The sequence below is a fragment of the Somniosus microcephalus genome, chromosome 3 (assembly GCF_052327205.1).
Source record: "Somniosus microcephalus isolate GS21.2 chromosome 3, FLI_Smic_1.0, whole genome shotgun sequence".
Taxonomy (NCBI): Eukaryota; Metazoa; Chordata; class Chondrichthyes; order Squaliformes; family Somniosidae; genus Somniosus; species Somniosus microcephalus.
In genome coordinates, this window is record NC_140989.1 from 87,976,061 (window position 1) to 87,988,727 (window position 12,667).

Here is a 12,667-nt window from a genome sequence, read left to right on the forward strand (position 1 = left end):
CGCAATCCACGGGACTGCCTGCTCAGTCCTCGTGGCGTCTCCGTCTGGTGAAGACCTATTTTATGGCTCTCCTGTACCTAGCTCTGCAACCTGTTAGAATTCCTCTGTTCCTAGAATAAAAACCTTTTTGATTGTTCTCTTGGAGTCGAACTCGATTATTAAGTAGGAATTCGTCCAATACCTACATCGGTGAACCCGAATACCTACATGGCGAGTGAAACAATGTGGCTAGTGAACACACTGGCCCACAATTTGCTGTCAAAATAACAGTGAGGCTAACTGCGCTCACCGTTATTTATGCGCAAATCGCACATCAATTTCAGGCGAGTGTAGATGTGCAGTTAAATGGGGAGAATTCAAAAGTTGCTCTCCGAGATGCGCCGCTCTACTGTTAACTTCGCAAAAAAGGCATCTCCCTGTCTGGCTCACCATTAAAATGTATTGAATGGCGTGAAGTTCCTGTATTTGTGCAATAGATATAAACTAAATTCGCCACAGAAAGTCAGGGTTTGTCTATTTCAGTCTAAGTACCCTTTAAATGGCATGATAAGTATTAATTACTGCCGGTCAACCTCTCTGGAACTAAAAATTAACCATTCGGAGAGGAATTTCCCAGATTTTTTTCTCCCAAATTGGCCATTGGGTCTTCATCTGGTTTTTCGCCTCTCTCGGGAGATCACATGGGTTCGGGTGGATGCAGAGTGATAGAAGATTTGAGGTTAGGATCAGATCAGCCATGATCTTATTGAATGGTGGAGCAGGCTCGAGGGGCCGATTGGCCTACTCCTGCTCCTATTTCTTATGTTCTTATTACAAGTGTGGTGTCTCATTCCTTTTAATTGTTGTTGGAGATTTGTTTTTAATTTTTCTTTTTACTTTTTTTCCTCTATCTTAATCCAATCTTTCTTTCCCTCTCTTTATTTCTCTTTCTGTACCGGTTTTGACATTGAAGTCACCCACTCTAACTTACACATCCTTGTTCAGGCCTTGCGTGATTCATTTCACAATTCTTCAATCTGATTGGTTAAGGAGATACTCGGTTGCTTGCCCTATTCACTTAGATCCCAGATGCCCTGCAGAGGCCATTGTGCCATTTCCATCTCGCACTTCCAGCAACTTGTAGTGCACAATATCTTGCCGATTAAACGGGCAAGGGCATGTCTAACTAACGGCAGGTGCCATTCTTTGACCGGTTACAGCAAATTCTGGGCCACTTACCCCTTCAACAAGGAAATGATCTAGAACTTGGAGGTTAGTGTTGTCACACATCTGAATCATAGCACAAGCACAAAAGGACAGCATTGTACTATCTCAAGTTAAAAACATTCACACACTACATGATAAAGGAAATAATTTTTCTGCATGAGTGAATATTGTGCTGAGCGTTTATTTGTCATTATTAGTTACAATATAGCAAATGCCTAGCACAAGATGGAAATAGATGGAATTTAAAAAACAGTATGTAAGATTAGGGCAAAGTGGCTTGGGCACATTACTTGAAGATGTAGTTTTCTGTTTAAGAAATAGTGTAAATGTGGCCTTTGATAAGGTCCCACCAGAGGGTGGTTGGAATGTGGAACTCAATGCCTGAAAGGGTGGTAGAGGCAGGAACCCTCACAACATTCAAGAAGCATTTGGATGAGCACTTGAAATGCCATTGCATACAAGGCTATGGACCAAATGCTGGAAAATGGGATTAGACTGGACAGGGATGGATGGGCGGCGCAGACACGATGGGCCGAAGGGCCTCTTTCTGTGCTGTAAAACTCTATGACTCTATGACTCTATAAGAGATTAGCATGTAAAGTTAAGGCACATGGGATTGGGGGCAAGGTATTGACTTGGATAGAGAACTGGTTGGCAGACAGAAAGCAAAGAGTTGGAATAAACGGATCTTTTTCCGAGTGGCAGGCAGTGGCTAGTGGGGTACCGCAGGGATCGGCCCTTGGACCCCAGCTATTCACAATATATATTAATGATCTAGACAAGGGAACTAGATGTAATATCTCCAAATTTGCAGACGACACAAAGCTGGGTGGGCGTGTGTGCTGTGAGGAGGATGTCGAGAAACTCCAGGATGATTTGGACAGGTTGGGTGATTGGGCAGAAACATGGCAGATGCAATATAACGTGGATGAATGTGAGGTTGTCCACTTTGGTGGCAAAAACAGGAAGGCAGATTATTATCTAAATGGCAATAGATTGGGAGAAGGGGAAGTGCAAAGAGACCTGGGTGTCCTTGTGCACCAGTCGCTGAAGGTAAGCATGCAGGTGCAGCAGGCGGTTAAGAAGGCAAATGGTATGTTGGCCTTCGTAGCGAGAGGGTTTGAGTACAGGAACAAGGATGCCTTGCTGCAGTTGTACAGGGCCTCGGTGAGACCACATCTTGAGTATTGTGTGCAGTTTTGGTCGCCTTATCTGAGGAAGGATGTTCTTGCCATGGAGGGAGCTCAGCGAAGATTCACCAGGCTGATACCTTGGATGGCAGGAATGACATGTGAAGAGAGATTGGGTCGATTGGGCTTGTACTCGCTGGAGTTTAGAAGAATGAGAGGTGATCTCATTGAAACTCATAAAATTCTGACAGGACTGGGCAGACTAGATGCAGGAAGGATGTTCCTGATGGTCAGGGAGTCCAGAACCAGGGGACACAGTCTAATGATAAAGGGTAGGCCATTTAGGACAGAAATGAGGAGGAATTTCTTCACCCAGAGAGTGTTGAACCTGTGGAACTCTCTGCCACAGAAGGAGGCGGAGGCCAGTTCATTAAATATATTCAAGAAGGAGTTGGATATATTTCTTAAGGCTAGAGGGATCAAGGGGCATGGGGAGAAAGCCGGGACCGGGTACTGAATTTGGATGATCAGCCATGATCGAATTGAATGGCGGAGCAGGCTCGAGGGGCCGAATGGCCTACGCCTGCTCCTATCTTCTATGTTTCTATGACCCTGCATGCAAGGCATCTGGTATTAGTACCTGGTGAACCAGTTTTCCTTGCTGCAGCACTGGTAAAAGAAAGACTTGCATTTATATAGCGCCTTTCACGACCATCGGACATCCTAAAGCACTTTACAGCCAATGAAGTACTTTTTGAAGTGTAGTCACTGTTGTAATGTGGGAAACGCGGCAGCCAATTTGCGTTCAGCAAGCTCCCACAAACAGCAATGTGATAATGACCAGATAGTCTATTTTTGTTATGTTGATTGAGGGTTTAATAATGGCCAAGACACTGAGGATAACATCGAAATTGTGCCATGGGCTCTTTTACGCCCACCTGAGAGGGTAGACGGGGCCTCGGTTTAACATCTCATCTGAAAGACGTCACCTCCGACAGTGCAGCACTCCCTCAGTACTGCACTGGAGTGACAGCCAAGATTTCTTTGTGCTCAAGTCTCTGGAGTGGGACTTGAACCCACAACCTTCTGACTCAGAGGCAAGTACTTCTGCTAATTCTTTATTGCCATTTTCAGCCCCTAATTTTCTATGACTTTTTCTTCCAGGTAATTGAACTGCATGTTATAGTTATGGCCAAAGTATACAGAAGATTACAATAATCCTGGAAACCTGGGAGGGGGGAGAAGGAGCAGGAAATTGAAATCTTAAGACTGCCCCTGATTGTTCCAGACATCTGAAGTGCAACTTCAAGATACCAATGGTATATTTGGTAATAATACTGGTTGCAGCAAATGCTTTCCTGCATCTGCCCTCTGTTTCTGTCCATGGTTTGAACATGGTTGTCATGAGCAATGTTTGCAAAGTGTAAACTGAATGAGATGTTAAACCAAATCTCTGTCTGCCTTTTCAGGTGGATGTAAAAGATCCCATGGCACTTTTTCCAAAGAGGATCACAAAGTTCAGAAATCTGACCAACATTTATCTCTCAATCAATAGTATCAAAAACAGTTTAACTAGTCTCCTTGTTGTTTGTGGGACCTTGCTGTCCACAATTTGATTGCTGTGTTTGCCTATGAAACAAATTGGCTATGAAGCACTTTTGGATGTTCTGAGAAAGCGGAAGGTGCTATATGAATGTAATTCATATTATTCCTCCTCCACAAAGCAGACATTGACATGTATGATTGTGTACTGATGATCGCATATCATGCATACATTGTGAATTGGATCATATAGGGTTCAAAGTTATACCCAGGGGCCTAAATGGTAAAATGGGTGCACTCTATGACCCTCAGGGAAAGCCAGGAGTTCTACATAATTCTTTTGTACTCACAGGTTCTGCTGTTGGTCAGTCCAGCATAATGCATCTGTGACCTCTTTGATATACCTGTGGTCAGAAAACTGACTAACATTGCAGATAACATGCATGCTAGCCTGCCAGAAACCCATCACATATATTTCAAGGCCACATTGACATTAATGGGCAGGAAAGGATGACACCACTGCAGAGGTCTTCACGAAAGAGATGGTACAGCCTTGTCAAAACCTCTTTGATAGACGCCAGCCTCCTTAGGCTCAGCTCTGCCTTCATTACCAGGTAACTTGGCTTGGTTCACAAGTGGAGTGCAGGACCTAAAAATATGCCGCATTTGCCAACTGACATCACGGGCAGCGCTATCCTGCTCTGTTGATCTTCCTGTACCGAGTGTGCTATTTGAGCACTGAACACAGTCCCCACTGTAACTAGAAACCCTAAGGGCTTGATTTTTCCAACCTCGGAGGGCCCAGGGCGGGCAATGTCTGTGGTATTTGGGGACCACGCATCTGTGTCGATCCCGGCCTCCAACAAGATATTCTGTTGATGGGTCTTGTTAAGCCCGCCCTGCGAGGTTCCCAGCCAATTAATAGGAAGCGGGTTGGATGACGTCATTTGATGACGTGTCATCAGCCGGTTTCCTTAAAGGGACCATGTCCACAATCATTTTGACAATTGTGCTGTCAGTTTCTACAGTAGTGAGGTGCTGCAAACACTGACAAGCACTGCGCAAAGGTGCACGGCCGCACCCAGGCTCTCCCATGACTCCCTCCATTCTTATGGAGGGAGTCAGAACATGCAGGGAGGTTCTCTTCCCTTCCAATGGGCAGAAGAGACCTCCCCGGGACACCAACGCAGCCTGGTTGCAAATTGCACAAGAGGGCACAAGCAGGGATGTTGTCAGGAGGACCAGGCTGCAGTAGCGCAAATCTTTCAATGATCTCAGTAGATCAGAAAACGTTACGACAAAGCTACACACAGCCTTATCCTGCTGTGGCACTCATCACATCCCCATCACTCTGCCTTCCGTACCCTACACCTGCACATCCTTACATCAACTTACCTTGTACCTCCACCCAACCCTCTCTATCTACATTATCACTTCCAGATCTCACTAGCCACCCCTCACACTCACCCTCATCCTTGTCCAATCATACCAACTAACAACACACAAGGGTAGGCAGTTGGATGTTATCGGTTATCGCCAATGTTCATGTAAAGTTTCTGTTAATGTGTTGCTTAGTGAGTTGCAATGAATGGTGAAACATAAGGCTTCCACCCCCCCAATGGTGATGAGTGTGAAAGGAATGGCTTGAGCATTGTAGGGATGCTTTATGGTGTTGGTGTGGGGTGGTGCCAACCTGGCGCAGCCAGGGTGTACAGCAACAAGTGAAGTAAATCTGGCCATGGTGAGGCAATCCCTGGCCTCCCAGGCAGCAATGTGCTTGGGTGCTGATGTCCTGTGTAGCATCAGGTGATTGCGGAGAAGGTTGGCACTGCTGGTGTGCCTGGTGATGCTGGTGTGCCCGGTGATGCTGGTGTTGGGGCTGATCGTTGTGGGATTCTGAGGACCAAGGTGAGTTTTTTTCAAGGACACCGATGCTGATGGAATAGATGGCAGCTGAAGTTGAGATGACAGAAGCGATCTGTCAATGGTGAGAGAGGTTGCTCCAAGGAGGAGACACTGGATAGAGAATTTGCTCCAAACACTTCAAACCGCCACAAAGCTGAAAAGTGTATTTGGAAAGTGACCAGCTGTGAAATGGTAGGTTTTATACCACTTTTGCAGCTTTCACCTACTCACAGCAATGGAGAGTTGTTTAAAACCTGACACACTTGCCTGGCATAATCCCCGAGCGATGTGAACTCATGGAAAACTTGGGAAAATGGTTTGTACCTGGTAAAATGCTGATTAAATTGCTTTAAACACCCTCTTAACTATCTGAATTGCCTGACCCGCTGCTTAGTGCCGGGTCTGCAAAGCGCAAGCAGAACCGACACTAGGGAAACTCACAAGGAGGCTGGGTTAGCGTGGGATACCGCCCCACTGTCAATCCGAACCTGCCCTCTGAGCGTCAGCAAAAAGCAGCCCAAAAAATAGAAAGAAAATTCCAGGCGACTTACCTTTAAATTATCATTCTTCCTCCAGCTTCTTTCTTAATGCGTGTTCCATATGGGTTGTGACCTCCTTAAGTACCTAATCTGCCCTTTTAATAGCGGATCGCATGATTTGAACACATTTGTGGTTGCAATTGCTTTTTGCCCTCCAGCAATGTTGTTCAGATATACTCCTGACATTGCTTCTCACATTACTCAATTTCTTTACTCCAAATTCCATGATGTCTTCTCCAGTTACTGAAGGCATGTGTGACTACTCTTGTAACTGGAATTGTGTGTTTTACTAGCAAAACCATGGTTAATGCCACATTTTACAGGATAGAGTTACTAAAAGCAACATTTTGAGGATCAGTTAGCAAATTAAAGAGAGATTAATTTCTTTGTGCATGTATTTTGAGTCATAGAGTGAAACATGTATACTAGCCCTGTGACTACCAGATAACATAATATAGATTATTAAAGTAGTCTGCTGTTTGTAAAAGTCTTCATAAAAACTAGACAAAAACATCTGAAAGATGTGCACCTATTAAGTACTGCAGATAGGTTGAATAGTGGGAGGACAAATGGTGTACCACCTCGAATGTTAACAACTAGAAATCGCTCACTACTGAGTCAACTTGAGTGTGATTTTGTGCATCCACCCTATATTCTATAAGGTTTGTATCCATCTTCAGTTACAGATTTTGGACATCTTATTAATTACATCTACTCAACACTAGGGCAGATATGGTAGCAAAAACTAGTGGGAGCTGTCATCTTTTGCCTAATCCAAAGTCTAGTCAGGGTGGATTTACAGACACATACACAAAGGACATTGATTGAAAACTGGACATTCGCCGTCTGCATTCCAGAAATAAAAATTACCAGATAAGCATCTATGCCTGCAAACTGGTCATTTCCTGTTAAAACATGGCCACTTCCCCAAGCCTGAAACTTGTAATATAATGGTCAGAAATAACTGTTGACAATGTTAGCATGATATAGTAATCTGGGATGTTATGATTAAGGTTGTCCACCAGGTGGTGCTGTAGCCAATGCTACTGCTAAGGTCAGGGGTTGCTTCCTGTTAAGGTCAGGGGTTAGCTTCCTGGTAAGGTCAGCAAAGGTGCAATGCCTGGAAGCAGGCCTGCCTGGTTGCCTCACAGTCGTTCAATAAAGTACTCGTCTTAATCCTCATACCTCGCCTCTTCGAGTTCCTTGTCTCACTACATGGATTTATCACATTTAGCGACGAGGTAAAACAGGACCCTGAATAAGAGAAGTCTGCCAGGATGTTTAAACAACAAAATCACGAGCTGCAGTTAGCTACCAGTTGGAAGAGAGCATAGCTGCCACGGTAGGAACGGTCTCCGCTTTTGATATTCAAGCACAAACTTGGGAGGAATACTGTGAAGGGTTGGGTTATTTTTTTGAAGCAAATGAAATAAATGATGCCGGAAAAAGGAAAGCCATTCTGCTTAGTTCAGTGGGAAGCCAAACCTACAGTTTGATGAAGAACCTGCTCAGTCCTGAAAAGCCTGGAGACAAATCATTTGTTGAATTAGTGGCTGTGCTAAAAGAACATTTCAACCCTAAGCCTAGTGAGATTGTACAGCGGTTCAAGTTTAATTCAAGGAACAGGAAAGAGGAAGCGAGTGTAATGGACTATGTAGCGGTGTTGCATAAATTGGCACAAGATTGCAATTATGGGAACAACCTGAAGGAAATGTTGAGAGATAGGCTAGTTTGCGGAATAATGGACGACCGAATGCAGCGCAGATTATTATCCGAGACTGGGCTTACTTATGAAAAAGCATTGGAACTTGCTCAAGCCATAGAGACAGCGAACCGAGATGTAAAAGAAATACAGGGTTCAGACAGGGCTAATGCTATGCAAGTTGCAGGTCAGGTTGTTGTGCACAAGTTGAACATGCGTCAGAAACCACAACGTGAGCATGTGAAGGCATGTTATAGATGCAAGGGCGATCACCTGGCGAGTGAATGCCGGTTTCTGGAGGAAAAGTGTTACAAGTGTGGGAAACAAGGACACATAAAACGAGCTTGCAGGGCGAAATCACCTGTGGAGGAATCCAAACCAAAAGGGGGAGGACAGCAAAACCAAGGGAGAGAAGTGAAAAAGCATGGAGCACACCACATCAGCGGGGAAGCTGAGGAAGAAGAGGACATGTTCATAATGTATGGCATGTTAGAGAACATTCCAGAAGTGGCTCCTATCACATTGCAACTGACAGTAAATGACTCTAAGGTGAACTTTGAAGTGGATACAGGGTGCGGCGTGACCATAATGAACAAGGCAGAGTACTCAAAATTGTGGAACCGTGCAAAAGTTCCAGAGTTAAAGCCTTGCTCCCTGCATCTTAAAACATGTACAGGTGAACGAGTAGCGACATTAGGTACAGCTAAGGTAACTGTGCAACACAGGGACACAGTGGAACAGATACCTGTAGTTAGAGTATCGGGTACCGGACCAAATCTGTTAGGTCGGGGCTGGTTTAAAGAACTTAAATTAGACTGGGGAGCAGTACATCAAATAGATGTGGGCAAACAGTTGACTTTGCAAGAAGTGTTGAGTGAACATGAGAATGTGTTCAAGGAGGAACTTGGCACATTTAATGGCCCCCCAGCTAAGATTTATGTAGACAAGGAGGCACCGCCAAGGTTTTTTAAACAACGACCTGTGCCTTATGCCATGAAGCCAAAGGTAGAGGCTGAGCTTGACCGTCTATTGAGAGAGAACATACTGGAGCCAGTGAAATGTTCGGAATGGGCAGCTCCCATAGTACATAGACATAGAAACATAGAAGATAGGAGCAGGAGTAGGACATTCGGCCCTTCGAGCCTGCTCTGCCATTCAATGAGATCATGGCTGATCATTCAAATTCAGTACCCTGTCCCTGCCTTCTCCCCATATCCCTTTAGCCTTAAGAAATATATCCAACTCTTTCCTGAATATACTAAATCAACTGGCCCCCACCGCCCTCTGTGGCAGAGAATTCCACAGGTTCAGCACTCTCTGGGTGAAGAAATTCCTCCTCATTTCTGTCCTAAATGGCCTACCCCTTATCCTTAGACTGTGACCCCTGGTTCTGGACTCCCCGACCATTGGGAACATCCTTCCTGCATCTAGTCTGTCCAGTCCTGACAGAATTTTATAGGTTTCGATGAGATCCCCTCTCAATCTTCTAAACTCCAGCAAGTATAAGCCCAATCGACACAATCTCTCGTCATACGTCATTCCTGCCATCCCAGGTATCAGCCTGGTGAATCTTCGCTGCACTCCTTCCATGGCAAGAACGTCCTTCCTCAGGTAAGGCGACCAAAACTGCACACAATACTCAAGGTGTGGTCTCACCAAGGCCCTGTACAACTGTAGCAAGACATCCTTGTTCCTGTACTCGAACCCTCTTGCTACGAAGGCCAACATACCATTTGCCTTCTTAACCGCCTGCTGCACCTGCATGCTTACCTTCAGCGACTGGTGCACAAGAACACCCAGGTCTCTTTGCACTTCCCCTTCTCCCAATCTATTGCCATTCAAATAATAATCTGCCTTCCTGTTTTTGCCACCAAAGTGGATAACCTCACATTTATCCACATTATTGTGCATTTGCCATGTTTCTGCCCAATCACTCAACCTGTCCAAATCGTACTGGAGTTTCACGACATCCTCCTCACAGCATACCCTCCCACCCAGCTTTGTGTTGTCTGCAAATTTGGAGATATTACATCCAATTCCCTCGTCCAGATCATTAATATATATTGTGAACAGCTGGGGTCCTAGGACCGATCCTTGCGGTACCCCACTAGTCACTGCCTGCCACTCAGAAAACAACCCGTTTATTCCAACTTTTTGCTCCCTGTCCGCCAACCAGTTCTCTATCCAAGTCAATACCTTGCCCCCAATCCCATGTGCCTTAATTTTGCACGCTAATCTCTTATGCGGGACCTTATCGAAAGCCTTCTGAAAGTCCAAATACACCACATCCACTGGTTCTCCCTTATCTATTTTACCAGTTACATCCTCAAAAAATTCCAGTAGATTAGTCAAGCATGATTTACCTTTTGTAAATCCATGTTGACTTTGTCCGATCCAGTCACTGCTTTCCAAGTGCTCTGCTATTACATCTTTTATAATGGACTCTAGCATTTTCCCCACTACCGATGTCAAGCTTACCGGTCTATAATTCCCCGCCATTTCTCTACCACCTTTTTTGAATAGTGGGGTAACATTAGCTACCCGCCAATCCATGGGTACCGTTCCAGAGTCTATCGAGTTCTGGAAGATGACCAGCAATGCATCTACTATTTCTAGGGCCACTTCCTTAATTACCCTGGGATGTAGATTATCAGGCCCTGGGGATTTATCGGCCTTCAGTCCCATCAATTTTCCTAACACCATTTCCCTACAAATACTGATTTCTTTCAGTTCCACCCTTTCATCAGACCCTATGTTCCCCGGCATCTCTGGGAGGTTATTTGTGTCCTCCTTTGTGAAGACAGAACCAAAATATGTATTTAGTTGGTCTGAGATTTCTTTGTTCCCCATTATAAATTCCCCCGATTCTGACTGCAAGGGACCTACGCTTGACTTCACCAATCTTTTTCTCTTCACATATCTATAAAAGCTTTTACAGTCAGTTTTTATGTTCCCTGAAAGCTTACTCTCATATTCTATTTTCCCTTTCTTAATTAATCCCTTTGTCCTCCTTTGTTGAATCCTAAACTGCTCCCAATCCTCAGGATTATTGCTTTTTCTGGCCAATTTATATGCCCTCTCCTTGGACCTTATGCTATCCCTAATTTCCCTTGTTAGCCACGATTGGGTCACCTTTTTTGTTTTATTTTTATGCCAAACTGGGATGAACAAATTCTGTAGTTCATCCATTCGGTCTTTGAATGTTTGCCATTGCCTATCTACCGTCAACCCTTTGAGTGCCATTCCCCAATCAATCCGACCCAACTCACTCCTCAGACCATCGTAGTTCCCTTTATTTAAATTGAGGACCCTAGTCTCCGAGTCAACTACTTCATTCTCCATCTTAATGAAGAATTCGATCATATTATGATCGCTCCGACCCAAGGGGCCTCGTACAACATGATTGCTAATTAATCCATTCTCGTTACATAATACCCAGTCTAAGATGGCCTGATCTCTGGTTGGTTCCTCAACATATTGGTCCAGGAAACCATCCCGTAAACACTCCAGGAATTCCTCCTCCACAGTATTGTTACTAATTTGGTTGGCCCAATCTATATGTAGATTAAAGTCACCCATGATGACTGCTGTGCCCTTATTGCACGCTTCTTTAATTTCCCTTTTAATGCCATCCCCAACCTCTGCCTTACTGTTCGGAGGTCTATAAGCCACTCCCACTAACGTTTTTTTCCCCTTAGTATTTCTCAATTCTACCGATACAGATTCCACCTCATCAGAGCTAATATCCTTCATTACAATTGTGTTAATCCCTTCTTTAACCAGTCATGCTACCCCACCTCCCTTTCCTTTTTGCCTATCTTTCCTGAATATCGAATACCCCTGGATGTTGAGTTCCCAGTCCTGGCCTTCCTTGAGCCACGTTTCCGTAATCCCAACCAAATCGTATTTGTTTACTTCTATTTGCACAGCCAATTCATCCACCTTATTACAAATGCTCCTCGCATTAAGACACAAAGCCTTCAGGCTTGTTTTTTTAACGCTCTTAGACCTATTAGAATTATTATTTACTGTGGCCATGTTTGATTTAAACCGTTGATTTCTCTGACTGCCACTTTTGTTTTTCTGCTTCCTATCTTTTGCTTTTATCCTTGTTTCCCTTTCCTCTGTCTCCCTGCTCAGGGTTCCCAACCCCCTGCCATTTTAGTTTAAACCCTCCCCCACAGCACTAGCAAACACTCCCCCTAGGACATCGGTTCCAGCCCTGCCAGGTGCAAACCGTCCGGTTTGAACAGGTCCCACCTCCCCCAGAACCGGTTCCAATGTCCCAGGAACTTGAATCCCTCCCCCTGGCACCATTCCTCTAGCCACATATTCATCTGAAGTATCCTTCTGTTTCTACTCTGACTAGCACGTGGCACTGGTAGCAATCCTGAGATTACTACCTTTGAGGTCCTGTTTTTTAATTTATCTCCTAACTCCCTATATTCCGCTTTTAGGACCTCATCCCGCTTTTTACCTATATCGTTGGTGCCTATATGCACCACGACAACTGGCTGTTCACCCTCCCCTTCCAAGATGTTCTGCAGCCGCTCGGAGACATCCTTGACCCTTGCACCCTAACCCTAACCCTAACCCTAACCCTACCTGTTTTAAAACTGGACAATTCGCTAAGACTCTGTGGA

At 44.8% G+C, this 12,667-nt stretch overlaps 1 protein-coding gene across 13 annotated transcripts in view; it reads right to left on the reverse strand.

The window, feature by feature from the left end:
• nrxn1a (neurexin 1a) overlaps window positions 1–12,667 on the reverse strand; it is a 2,435,560-nt gene that overhangs the window by 2,123,451 nt on the left and 299,442 nt on the right. The window lies entirely within an intron of this gene.